At 36.0% G+C, this 14,577-nt stretch overlaps 1 pseudogene; it reads right to left on the bottom strand.

Moving 5' to 3' along the window:
* Nucleotides 1-4,870: 4,870 nt before the first annotated feature.
* On the bottom strand, nucleotides 4,871-5,618 carry LOC110203236 (cell division cycle-associated protein 4-like; annotated as a pseudogene).
* Nucleotides 5,619-14,577: the final 8,959 nt, after the last annotated feature.

The following is a 14,577-nucleotide window of genomic DNA, read 5'->3' on the forward strand; positions in this document are numbered from 1 at the left end:
AACACAACTCTCAGTCTCTCATTACCTCTCACTTAAATTATATGTCAATCATCGTAATGACCTTCTACTTAGTCCCTCTGCTTCAAGTCTCTTCCCACTTCAGTCCATCCTACATAGTGCTGGCAGCTAAAGTGATTTTTCCTAAGTGAAGATCTCACTATGTCATTTGCCTACTATTAAATTCCAGTAGCTTCCTACTGCTTCTAAGATGAAATATAAACTGTTCTGTTTGGCTATTAGAATTTGAGAATTTGAACCCAATTTATCTTATCAGTCTCATTGTGTACCAGTTATCTTTACTCATTACATGTAACACTCTTACCTCCTGTTTCCATGCATTTTTAGTGGCCATCACCTAGGGTTGGAATGCTCTTCATCTTCACTTCGGCCACATAAAATCTTTCTTTTCCTTCAAAATACATGTCTGATACCACCTTCTACGTGATTCCTCTGCTGAGCCTTCCAAATGCTAGTACCCTTCCTCCCAAGCTAACTTCTTTTTAATGACTTTGTGTTCTATGTGTAGTGTTTCTTCCCCCTTCCCTTCCATTAAAATGTGAGTCCCTTGTGAGTAGGGGTTGCTTCATTTATTGTATTTTCAGATCCAGTCCTGTGCCGTGGGTAGTGATCAATAACTGTTAACTTGACTATGAAATTAGGCAGCCATAGACTGAGCTTATTGAAGTTTATCCTCAGCATCATTAAGAATTAAATGAGATTTTTGTGAAATTAAGCAACAGAGAGCTACTCTGAGACCTCAATTTCCTATTTTGTAAAATGAAGAATTTGGCAGAGTAGCATTGTCTTCAATCCCTCATTTAACTCTTTTCCTTTAAAGCATTCTTATTTACCATAAGGGTTATTGCTCCATCGTCTTCTTGAATGCTGTGTGAAGCAACAACTGGCCATAGCACCTACTTATCAAGAACAATTCATTTAATTAGGAAGCTACTCAATAGTCTGGTTCCTCTGTTATGAAACTGAGTCGGGTACTATTGATATATGATAGGAAGATGACTATTTGGTCACTATTCTGTCTCTATAGTTTCCCTTCTTACTTCCCCCTCCCTCAGCTCCTACACCCAGAAAAATCTTTCTATGGAGAGGACTTACACAGCCTAGCCACAGTCGAGCTCCCGTTGTGGTCTTCAGGAATAGCTTACAGCAGAAAGAGGTCCCACAGACCTGTGACAAGAGAGAGAGCCCTGAAGTAGAACCTAGGAAGGAGAAGCCTAGTCTGGCCCACTGTACTCAGAACCATGGAGAGTCAGGTCACCAATCAACTGTAGAGCTTGACCAATGTACAGGTGCTCACACTACTTATCCTACCCCAACCCTCACCCCACTGAATAAACAAGGAAAACTTTGAATATCATGAAGGAATACCTTGATTTGAAGGACGTTAAGAGACTAAAGCCATAAAAGCAATCACAGAAGTTCATGTAAACACAAGAAATAATTCTCTGGTCTTCAGGACCTGCAGGTGTATCTTGTGGAAATTGAATAAGGGATACAGAATGGGTAAAAAAGAGGAAAGAATGGCAAGGAAAATTGATACCTTGGAATAGACAGTAGAAAATCCAACTCAAGAACTGAATGGCTTGATAATTAGCATGAGCCAGACAGAAAAAAAATGACTCAACCATAAAGCAGAAATAGAAAAAATGAAAAGAAAAAGAAAATCTGAGAAAGCATATCAAAACCAAAGTCAAATGGAGAATTCTGAGAATTTAAAGACTCTAAAAAATACGAACAGAAAAAATTCTGGATACTACATTTTACGAAATTGTAGTGAAAATTGACCAGAACTCTTAGCACCTGAGGGTAAAATGAAAGTAGAATACACTGGGAGTTCCAGGCAAAGACCTTGTGTAGAAAGAAGTACTATAGCTCAATCTATCAAACAAGCTGATTGGAAAAACAATTCCCTAGTCCCCTTATGCATGAAAGTGAAAGACATCAGAAATAAGTTTAAGAATTCTTTTGAGGAGACATAAAAGATCACATTAGAAACAAATGGGAGAAACAGAGGAAAAAAAATCCTTATCAGATCTAGTTCATAACCAAACAAGAAATAGAAAGGATTATGGAGGATAAAAATGGATAATTTTCAATTTGTAGAATTTTTTAAAGTCTTGCACACAGTCTAATAAAATCCAATAAAACTAAGATTAAAAGTGAAACAATTAACTAGGAAAAAAATTTTTACAGCAAGATTCTCTGATAAAGCTCTCACTTCCCAGATAAATGATCTGGTTAAAATTTATAAAAGTAATTCTCTAATTGGTAAATGGGCTATAGATACAAATAAATAGTTCACAAATAAAAAATTTGAACTATCTTTAGCCATATTAAAAAATGCTAATATCTTATCACTAATAATTAGAGAGATTAAAATTAAAGGATATTTGAGATTCTACCTCATACCAGGACAAAAATGACAAAAAAAGAAAACTATGGAAATACTGTGGTTGAATGGACATATTGATGCATTGTTGGTGAACCTGTGAATAGGTATAACTGTTCTGGAATTACATCACAAAAAATTCCTAAAGGATGCATGACTTTTAACACAGGTATGCCACTGGATGATCTATAGCCAAAAGAGAGCAAAGAAAGAGGGAAAAGGTCTTTCATGTACAAAAACATTTTTAGCAGTTCTTTTGGTGGTAAAAACAAAAAACACCCCTGAAAATAGAAAGTGTTTAACAATGTGATATATGAATGTGACGGTGTGACGGAATGCTGCCGAACTCTGTTGTTGTTTACAGAGGACGAAAATGTCATCACAATGTCAGTTACAGTGTGTCAAACTGTGACTGATCAGAACAGTATGAGATCATAGGTTAGGTACAAATATTCCATATGTGCATTTGGTGTGGAGATGTCTCTAAGTTATCACATCTCATACTTCTTTTGAGCTACTATTTTGTGTTTCCATAGCAGGGTAAGATCTCCATTTTCCACAGTAAGCAGGCCAGGGTTCCGTTAGGTGAAGCAGACAATTTTTTTAGAAATTTGTTTATTTAGTTTTAATTTTCCCATTCACTTTCATAAGCTTTTGAGTTTCATATTTTCTTCTTTTAGTCAAACATTTTATTTTTTAAAAAATCATTATTTAAAGATCATGAAATAAGACTCCAGCGCACACAATTATAGTAATTTCTGGTATTAATCTTACTCCACATTTTAGAATTTTGCCAATTATGTTTAATTACTTTTTTCTTTTAAAAAAATCCCACACACTTTTACAATTTTTTGAATATTCATATTAAAATACTTATTAGTCAAATGCATCAGAAATCTGAAAAGTATCAGAAGTGACATTTGTACCAAGCTATGTGGGAACAGAAAAAGTTTATGACAAGAAATGTGGAAGCTTTTTTTTTTTCCATTGAAGGGAAGAATATGTCTTTGGGGGAAAATGTCCTTCCCTGATTCTCTACCTTTTTGTTCCTCTTTGCACTTAAGCAGTCTAGATTCCATTTCCCAAATCTTTCCAATTTTACTTCTGCTACTCCATCCTCCATACTGACTTTTATCTTTTTCAAAATCTGATGAGGTGCCATAGCCAAATGTATACAAATCTATTTCAGGCAGACCGTAGTCTGATTCAAAAGAAAAAATCCAGGCACAGCTTAATACAGTAAAATTGGATTTTCATTCTAATAATATTAAGCTATCCCTTCCTAAATGGATCCCTCGACATATTTATTAAATACACTCTACAACGAATGTATTTCTTATTTAAAGTAGATGAAAGACCTAAGCAATATCTTTCAGAGGAAGAACAGCCATACAGAAAACTTACACTGGAGTTAAACATACTAATTTAGATAAACAAAAGAATACAATGATAGAGATTCAAAGGCCCCAATAACACTTTACTTAGTAATTAGTGCAAGAGTTTTCCCACAAAATTAAACTTGACCCTAGATTTCAATGGTAAACAATTGGCTGTGATGATATTTACATATAAATATACGTAAACAAAACCCTACAAAACTTATATTTAGAATTAACATGAAACATGAGTTTAATAGAACTGTATCTATGGATCAGTATTTTTTTTTCCTTCTAACAATGCTCAAGTATAAAAAGCAATACAAGTTTCTCAACTTTAATAAAGAACTACATGATTACGTAAACAGCTCTTACATTTTAAAGCATGTTGTATATTTACATTTTACAGAACTATATAATATACTTCATTCTAAAAAGTGAAAATCCCTTTAAAGTTTTAACAGAAGAACACCAATTCCAAGTGTTTACCCTGTGGAAAAGTGACTGAAGTAACAGCAGAAAGGACATTTATAGTAAAAATATACTTTTAGGAAAATAGCTGGAAAATCTAAACACTGATAATAGTATTAAAAATTTCAAAAACATATTTTAAGAGGCAAAATATTGCCCAAACATACAAAATTAATAAAAAAAATCTTTCTACACCAATAAAGTTGAAGGGTGGTGACTGTAGCTGAAAAAGAAAGAGGGAAGGTAAAGGAGTCAGGGCAACTGGGAGTTTAAGTATAGGCTCTGAAAAAAAATGTTAAATGAAAAATCAAGAACCCATTGTACCAGTCTCCCCTCTAACTTGAGGAAGAAAAAGTTTAAATATGCTAAGCCTAACCTAGGAAGCTTCATACCCTGCAACTATTTGTTACAGTATATATTTAAATTTCACTAGACAAACCAAAATCGTCAAAATTCGGGTACCATGTTAGCTTTAAAGATAACACTATTTCACAAAATGAAGTGCTTTTTAGCTTTTATGTAGATTACATATACATTTGATAGTAAACTATTTGAAGGCCTGTTTTTTCAAATGTTCTTGACTTCTTCAAAGAATCATGCTTTGTATTTAATCATTTCAAGATTCAACAAGGTTTTCCACAATATGATTAAGCTCATTCATATCAGATTTGCAATTTGAGTTAGAATTTGTGGTTGTTTTAGATGAAAAGCTGGAAAGCACATCACAATGTCCCATTTTTGTGTTGCTCATTATTCCTGTTAATACTGTCTCAAAATTTTGAATTGTCAACATCTGAAAATAAGTCTTCTACAGAATTTTTGTTCTCCAATGTTTCAAATATTTGATCTAGCGAGTCCTGAAAGTTTCGCCTATTTTCTTGAGGGTTCTCCATTTCCTAAACATTACTTTGAGGATTTCTTGGAGCTTGTACTGATGCAACCGTGGACAGGTCAGAAATAATATCTTGCGACTGGATATCTTCAAAATGTTTTGAGGAACTACTATAACTTGGAACAAGTTTGCCTTCACCCTGTTCTTTGGTTGAATGACAAAGAATATCTGACGATACTAGGCGATCAAGAGAAGCCTGTCCTGTATTCTGAGCCTTTATCACTTATCAAGTTCCATCCTGGATCATTTCTTCTTGAATTTGTGTTACAGTGTTTGCTATAAGAACCGATCGGCACCGATTAGGTTCAACAAGCCTGTGGCACAACTGAAGCTTTACCAAAGACAGGTCTAAAAGTGATTGCCGCTGAAGATTCTGTGTGGAAACAGCCTTAAAACCAGCCAGGGTTCCTTCAATATCTTCTTCACCATCAAAACATTTTGTCTTTATTCCTCTTGCAAGCATTGTGTCCATTGCTCAAAGTGCGTTTCCCCCTGCACAGCGGGAGGTTTGTCCTGCCGCGGAGGCAGTCCCTGGTATCCACTGGGAACTGGCCTCTGTACCAGGAGCCGCCTTCTCGGCGGGACAGGAGGGCTACACGCGCATATATATGGGAGAGGGGCAAAGAGAGGGATGGCGACGGGTGACGAGATGAGAGAAATCTACGAGCAAGTAGGGAAAGAAAACAGAAAAAAGAAATAGGGGGATTATTCAGGAAAGAGCTGGTCCGCACGGCGGCCTCAGCTCTGGGCCCGGAGTGGGGAGGACCGCGAGGGAGCGGGCGGGAAAGGCGGGGGCCAAGCGCCGGCGGCAGGAGCCGTCAGGGAGGGCGTCTTTGTGCCTGCAGAGCCGGGGTCTCGGGCAGCCACAGCAAGGCCAGGCTGGGCGAGGCGCCGGGCTTCCTGCCTGGGTTCAGGGCCTTTTGAGTTTTAAATTTTCTCACCTCCCTCCTATGCCTCTCTCCAAAATGGCACACAATCTGATATAGACTCTACATGTACATTCTTATTAAACATGTTTTCACATTAGTCATATTGTAAAGAATAATTAGAATGGATGGGAAGGAACCATGAGAAAGAAGAAACAAAACAAAGCAAAAGAAACAAAAAAGAGAGAGAGAAAATAATATGCTTCAATCGACATTCGGACTCCATAGCTCTTTCTCTGGATGCGGATAGCATTTTCCATCATGAGCCTTTTGGAGTTTTCTTAGATCCTTGTGTTGCTGAAAAGAGCTAAGTCAGTCAAAGTCAGTCATCACACAATGTAGCTGTTACTGTGTACAGTGTTCTCTTGGTTCTGAAGCAGAAAATTTTTAGGGCATCTTTTCTAGCCCCTTCCTCATGACATGAACTGAGCAGTGTGATCCTTAAAAAAATCTGCTCAGATACCTAGGTGTCTGCCAATTTCTTCTTTTGCTTCCATCCAGTAAGAACATTACCCTAAGGCCTGGGCTGCTTGTGTTCAAGGTTTTGACTAGAGCTCCCAGTGTATCTGCACCTGGTACTTGGTCACTTGTCCATTGCCATAGGACTTTGAGGTAAGTAAAAATGGTATAGGTGATGTCTTTTGACTTGTATATAAATTGGATTTAAGTGAGGCTGAGCTGCAAGAAGTCGTCAGCTTTACTCTCTCTTTCAGAATCATCAGATTCCATTAGAAAGATAAAAGTCAAGAGGATTGGTGATGGCTTAGGTTACAGTGAGTGACCTTGGCACCTTTAAAGTCTAACCAACTTCTAAGTTATATGTAATGTCTGCTTCCATCATCTTCATGATGTGTTGGAACAAATTTTTGATATCTGCTCATTCTGCCAGGGAAATTCTTTGCATACTTGAGTGGACACCCTCCAGTTCACTGATAGGTTAGTTTGTTACTCTCAATTTGGTTTAGCCCATCTGCCAAAGCTGTTTACTGTGGTGAGGTCACTGCCCATGCTATAGCTTCTTAGAGCCACAGGTGAGAGTTGGGTGGCAGCTGGACACCAAAGGTGGATAAACAGCCCTGAAAAGGGCTTGGCAGCTTTCACGCCAGAGGAATTAGTCTTTCCCGAATACCTGTAGACTCCTATCATGCTGTAAGAAATGAGAAAATAACTGATTTCATTTTACAGTTGAGGAAGTTGAGGCAGGCAGAGGTTGAGTGCATCATGCAGTAAGTGTCTGTGGCTGGATTTAAACTGAGGTCTTTTTGAGGCAAATAGGATCAAGTGACTCACCCAGTGTTGCAGAGCTAGTAAGTGTCTGAGGACAGATTTGATGTCAGAAAGAAGAGTCTTCCTTACTGTGGGCCTGGCACTCTCTCCACTGAGTCACCTAGATGCCTCATCTATGGGTGCACCAATATCTTACACAAGCTCCTATTGGCTGAATCCATAAAAAGGCCCAGGGAAAGAAATCTGGCTTTCTGCTCAAGATTATTTTATATACCCCAGTGCCCTCCACATGCAAAATAGGCCTCCCAGGCTGCCAAGTGAAATTTCAGCCCTGGGTTGGAAAGGGTCAATCCCTCTTCTCACCTTGGGACGGAGGTTTCTGGACAAGAAATCCCATTCATCTGGAACGACCATGAAATTATTTTGGTTTCTGTTCTTCTTGGTGGCAGATCCCTTGCACTCACCTGTTCTGTCACTGGTAACTCCGTTAACTAGCAGTTACTAGTAGCACTGGATCTGACAGTCTCCAGGGAACGGGTTGATGTGAATTGGAGGAAGAGTACAAAATCCAACCCTGTTTTCCAAAACTGAATCATAGCAGACACATCTAAGAATCATTTCTCTCTGAAGCTAAAATCACTCACAACTGAGGACTCAGCTGTATAATACTGTGCAAGAAGCGCAAAGAGGAGAAAGTGTGTTATAATGAAAAAGATGATTGCACATGAAACTACAAATCTGTTATGTAAAACCAGCTATTCCTTTTAAGTATATAATTGTTATCATGTAAATTTTTTCTCTCCCCTCCACCCTGAGATGGCTGCCATTAGACACAAATATATATGCATATATGTATATATGTATGCAAAATCATTCTCTATATACTTCTATTTATCAGTTTTCTCTGGATGCAAATAGCATCTTCCTTCATCTTCCTTCATATGCCCTTTATAATTAATTTGAATATTTATAGTAGTTAAAATTCATCTGACTTTTATATTTATTCATCTGAAGTTGTTCTTAACATTCTCTTGGTTCTGTTCTTTTCATTCTTCATCATTTAGTGCAAGTCTATGCATGTTTTTCTAAGCTCACTGAGCTCATAATTTCTTATAGGATAGTAGCATTCCACCACAATGATATACCACAATGGCTTTTTCAGCCATTCCTCAATTGATAGGCATTTCTGCGATTTCCAGTTCTTTGAGAACCACAAAGGGAGCTGATATAATTTATCTGAACATTTTTTTTCCTTATTCCCTAATCATCTTTGGAAATAGACATACTAGTGGTATTGTTGAGACAAAGCATGTTCCTTTGACAGTTTATTAACTCTTCGGGCATAATTATAGATTGCTCTCCCGAATAGTTGGATCAGTTAGTCCCAGTTTTTCCACAACACCGCAAATCTTTGTTGCTTTCCCCTTCGATCATTTTAACTGATCTAATTGGTATAAAATGATATATCAAGCTTGTTTTAAGTTGCATTTTTCTAATCAATAATAATTTTGAATTTTTTTGATAGGATTATGTGCTCATGTATATGGCATTGATTTCTTCATTGGAAAACTGTCTGTTCATATCCTTTGACCATCTGTCAATTGGGAAATGATTCATATTCTTACAGATTTTACAAAGTTATATATATATATATATATTTGAAGTATGAGACCTTTATCTGAGAAATGTCTATAAATTCACCCCCTTCTCCTATTTTCTTCTTTCCTTCTCATCTTGGTTGCATTTGTTTTCTTTGTACAAACCTTTTTTTTAATTTAATGTAATTGAAATTATCCTTTTCACACCTCTCTCTGCTTGTCTTGTTTATTCATAAATTCTTTACCTCTTCATATATCTGATAAGCAATATTTTCCATGTTCTTCACATTTTCTTGCAATATCTCTCTTTATACCGGAGGTCATGTATCTATTTTGACCTTAACTTGGCAAATGGTGTAAGTTTTTAGTCTTTAGACAATTTCTGCTATACTGTTTTCTAGTTTTCCTAATTTTTTTTTACCAAATAATAAATCCTTATTTAAAATCTTAATCCTTTACCCTTGTCAAATGCAAGGTTACTAAATTTATTTGTTGCTGTAAATTGTGTGCCTTCTGTCTTCCATTGATCTACCTTTCTATTTCTTAGCCATTACTGGATAGCTTTGATAATTACTCACTTATAATATAGTTTAAAATCTGGCAATGCTAAACCTCCTTCCTTTATATATATTTCTTCATTAATTCTATTGATATTCTTGACTTTTTGGTCTTTGAAATGAATATTATTTTTTTTCTAATTTACTAAAGTTTTTTTTAAGTTAAATGGGATCTTTGAATATTTAATTTAGTATAGATAAAATTATCATTTTTTGCCCTGCCTAAGCATGAACAATTAATACTCCTCTAATTAGTGAAATTTTATTTTATTTGTACAAATTATTTTTATAAATTTTTTAAAGATCCTGTTTTGTTTTGTCAGGTGTACTTCCAGTCATTTTATACTGTCAAAGTTATTTTAAAAGATGTGATTTTCTTCGGTATTTTGGGGGTCTCCTTTAAGAAGCTGTTGACTCTCATTTCTCTTGCCAGTTTTTCCTTTACTTCTCTTACTTGCTTCTCAAAATCATTTCTGAGCTCTTCCATGGCCTGGGACTGATTTATATTTTTCTTGTAGGCTTTGGATGTAGGAGCTTTGACACTGTTGTCTTCTGGTTGTGTGTCTTGATCTTCATTGTCATCAAAGTAAGATTCTATATTCTTACTTTTTACACAGTTTCCTCATGATCCCAGCCAATTACTTGACTTTCAAATGCTTTGTTAATGTAGGGGTCTGCTTCCAGTGTAGAGAATGTACTGTCTCAAGCTTCAGGGATTTTGTGCTCTATTTTCAGAGATACTTCTAGCGACCTATAAGTTTTCAGTTCTTCCAAGGAGGTATGATCAAGGGCAAGGTGTTTACTCCTTTGCTGGCTTGTGCTCTGCTCTGTGAGTGACCACAAACACTCTTTTCTGCCTTGAAAGTGTGAGGAGTATTTTGTCTGCACCACCACCACAGGCTCCACCATGCCAGCATTCATCCTCACCCCAGGTTCACCACCCAGAACTGTGATCCAGATCCAAGCACAGGCAAAACAAGAGAATCCTGCTTCAGCACTGGCAAAGACATTCCCGCAATCCCCCTCTGATCAGCCACTCAATTCCCCTTCAGTCTGTGGGCTGGCTGCTCCCTCCTGGGCTGTGCTAGGAGTGAGTTTCTCCTCACCAAGGTCACAGACTTTTTCTACTGACCTTCCAAGTTGTACTTGGAATTTGTAGGTTGAGAAATCTGGAAACCAACACAGCTGCCTATGATTCAGTCCCCTGCGGCCCCAGGTTCACTGAGACCTGATTTTTGCCTGTGACCCCATGCGGAACTCTGTTGCTCTCCCAGGCCAGCATGATAGACTGTTCTGATCAACCATCCATGTTATCTTGTGCTGGAAATTTGTTTCACTCTGTCTTTTTGTGGGTATTGCTGCTCTAGAATTTTTTAGAGCCATTTTTTACAGGTATTTGGAGGTGTTTGGGGGGGGCTCAAGCAAGTCATTGCTTTTACTCTGCCATCTTGGCTCCTCCCTTTCCTAATTTTCTACTTTTGTTCTAATCTTGGTTGCATTGGCTCTGTTTGCGCAAAAAACTTCCAATTTAATGCAATCAAAATTATCCCTTTTGCATTTTGTAATGTTCTCTATATGCTGTTTGGTCATGAATTCTGATGTTCTCCATAATTTTAATAGGTAAACAATTGCTTCTTCTCCCAATTTCCTTATAGCATTAGCCTTTACACCTGAATCATAAAGCCATTTTGGACTTTATTTTGGCATATGGTGTGAGATTTTGTTTTATGCCTAGTTTCTGCCTTAATCTTTTCCAGTTTTCCCAGCAATTTTTGTCAAATAGTGAGTTCTTATCCCAGAAGCTGGGGTCTTTGGGTTTATTAAATATTAGATTACTATAGTCATCGACTACAGTGTCTTGCATACCTAACCTATTCCACTGATCCACTACTCTATGTTTTAGACAATACCAAGTAGTTTTGATGATTGCTACTTTATAATATAGTTGAAGATCTGGAACAGCAGGCCATCTTCCCTTGCATTTCTTTTCATTAATTCCCTTGGTTTTCCAGATCTATTGTTTTTCCAAATGAATCTTGTTATTATTTTTTCTACATCTATAAAATACTTTATGGTAGTTTGATTGGTATGAGGCTGAACAAGTAAATTAGCTTAGGTAGAATTGTCATTTTTATTATATTAGCTTGTCCTACCCATGAGCAACTGATGCTTTCCCAATTATTTAGATCTGACTTTATTTTTAAATTTTTTAAATTTTTTTTTTTTGGTGAGGAAATTGGGGTTAATCGATTTGCCCGGTGTCACACAGCTAGTAAGTGTCAAGTGTTTAATCTGAGAACAGATTTGAACTCAGGTCCTCCTGACTTCAGGGCCAGTGTTTTATTCTCTGTGCCAACTAATCGACTCATAGATCTGACTTTGTTTGTGTGGAAAATGTTCTGTAATAGTTCCTGGGTTTGCTTTAGCAAGCAGACTTCCAAAAATTTTATAATTTTATGGTGTCTATGGTAACTTTAAAAGGAATTTCTCTTTCGATCTCTTGCTGTTGGAATTTGTTAGTAACATTTAGAAATGCTGATGATTTATGTGGGTTTATTTTATATTCTGCAACTGTGCTAATGTTATATTACGAGTAGTTTTTTTTTTGATTCTTTAGGATTCTCTAAGTATACCAACATATCATCTGCAATGATGGCCTATTCTAATTCTCTCAATTTGTTTTTCTTCTTATAGCTTAAGCTAATATTTCTAGTACAATATTGAATAGCAGTGGTGACAATGGGCATCTTTCCTTCACCCTTGATATTATTGGGAATGCTTCTACTTTATCCCTATTACATGTAATGTTTCTGATAGTTTTGGAAGGATGCTATAAGTAAAGGTTTGTATTGACCTGAAAAAACAGAAATAAGGCAAATCCAAATATCTCAAAGATGTGGATCCACAAGTAGAAACTTTCTCTAGCTGCCTAAGAGAATTCAAAAGAATCTTTCTTATCTCATATCTAACACTGGGAAGAGGAATGGAGGAAGTACATGGCCACATTTTTGTCTTTTAAAAAATAAACTTAAATTGCTATGTTTCATCTTCAAAATTTCTCTCAGAATCTCTTTACTTCTACCTCTCATGGAACCATCACACAAAACAAATAATATTTTTTAAACAAAAAAAATCATCAAAATGAAACTTTATAGGAAATGCCTGATAATATACATATTGTACCATACTCATAAACCTTAAACCATTTTAAAGCTTTTGGGTAGGGAAGTCTTCCTGAGGACTATACTTGCTCTTTATACTTTTCTAACATTCATTTTGATGGTTTTATGTAAATTCTATCATTTACATTGTTATAGATGTTTGTGTATTGTTTTCTAGATTCTGCTCATTTCACTCTGCATTTTACCACATAAACCTTTCCGTCTAGCTCTGTATTAATGACATGTGTTATTTCTTATATTGTTCCCTAACATTTATGTGTCACAATTTATTTAGCCTTTCCACTTCTTCTCCATTTGAAAAGTGTCTATTATGTTTCCAATTTCTTTCTACCATACTTCTATAAATATTATGGCATTTATGGAATTTTCTTCTTATGAATAACATTCCTGAGATAAAACCTAATAGTAGAATCTCTTTTTGTGTTTTGCTAAGTCATTTTTCAGTTCTGTCTGACTCTCTGTGGTCCCATGTAGGGTTTTCTTGGCAGAGCTACTAGAATGGTTAGGAATATTTTCTGAGCTTATTCTGCAAATGAGGAATTGAGACAAATACAGCTGAGTGGCCTGCCCACATTCACATAGCTGGTAAGTATCTGAGGCTGGATTTGAACTCACTAAGATGAGTCTTCCTGACTCCAAGCCCAGTGCTCTATCAACTGTGCTGCCTAGATACTCCAATGAACATATATCAAAAACATATATTACCATATATTATGTATGATATAAAAAATAAAAATGGCCATGTTATTTTGTAATTTCACTTTTTTGTTGCTTATTCCGAACTCCACCAGTATTGCACATGTGCTTATCTTTCCATAACCCCTAAAACAGGGACTATTTGCATCTTCTATCATCTTTGCTAAACCTCAGAGGATTTTTATTGCACAGTTCTCCTATTTTTAGTAAGCTCTTTCATTCTTTCATATGGTTATCGTTAGTTTATCATTTTTCTTGTAAGAACTGGTTGTTCATATTCTTTGACTACTTAACCACTTATGTATTGGGGAATGGCTTTTGGTATACACATACACAGATATGAAAATAAAATATATTTACATAAATACATGTATATTTTCACATACATATGCATTTACGCATATACAAGCATGCACAAAAGTAATCTATGTATGTGTATAAATGTCTATTTAGAGATATAAATATGGGCTGTGAGGTAGCAATGTTTCTGGATAAAAGCCTAAACACAGGATTTTATACTAAAAACAAATGGTGACAAACAGGTCACCATATTCTTGTTGTGGCTTTTATCTGACACATTATTTGAATTATGACTTAGATACTGAGTTTATGATTCATTATCTTATGATTTTTAACAGGTCACCATGTCTGAGCTTCCTTTTTTCATAGAGTTTAAGTTAGTGATTTTTCATTTCATTTGAATATTTTGGCTTTCCCCATTTAGGACCCCATATAACCCTAGCTCCTTTGTCCCATGGATTGTTATATTCCAAGTTCTCTGATCCTTTACTGTAGAAATTGTTAAATCTTATGTTATCATGACTGTGGTCCCACAATACTTGGATTGCTTCTTTCTGGCTGCTTGCAATATTTTCTTCTGGACCTAGGATTTGGTTATAATATTCCTGGGAGTTTTCATTTTGGAATCTCTTTCAGGAGATAACTGGTAGATTCTTTCAATTTCTATTTTACTGTATGGTTCTAGAATATAAGGACAGTTTTCCTTGATGATTTCTTGAAAAATGATATCTAGGCTCTTTTTTTTTTATCGTGGCTTTCAGGTAGTCCAATAATTTTCAAATTATTTCTCCTGGGTAAATTTTCCAGATCAGTTGCCTTTCTTATGAGATATTTCACATTGTCTCCTATATTTTCATTCTTTTGGTTTTGTTTTATTGTTTCTTGATTTCTCATGAAGTTGTCATCTTTGATTTGCTCAATTTCAATTTTTATGGATTTCTTTTC

This window comes from Phascolarctos cinereus, unplaced genomic scaffold (assembly GCF_003287225.1).
Source record: "Phascolarctos cinereus isolate Bilbo 61053 unplaced genomic scaffold, phaCin_HiC Scaffold_3;HRSCAF=262, whole genome shotgun sequence".
In the NCBI taxonomy this organism is placed as follows: Eukaryota; Metazoa; Chordata; class Mammalia; order Diprotodontia; family Phascolarctidae; genus Phascolarctos; species Phascolarctos cinereus.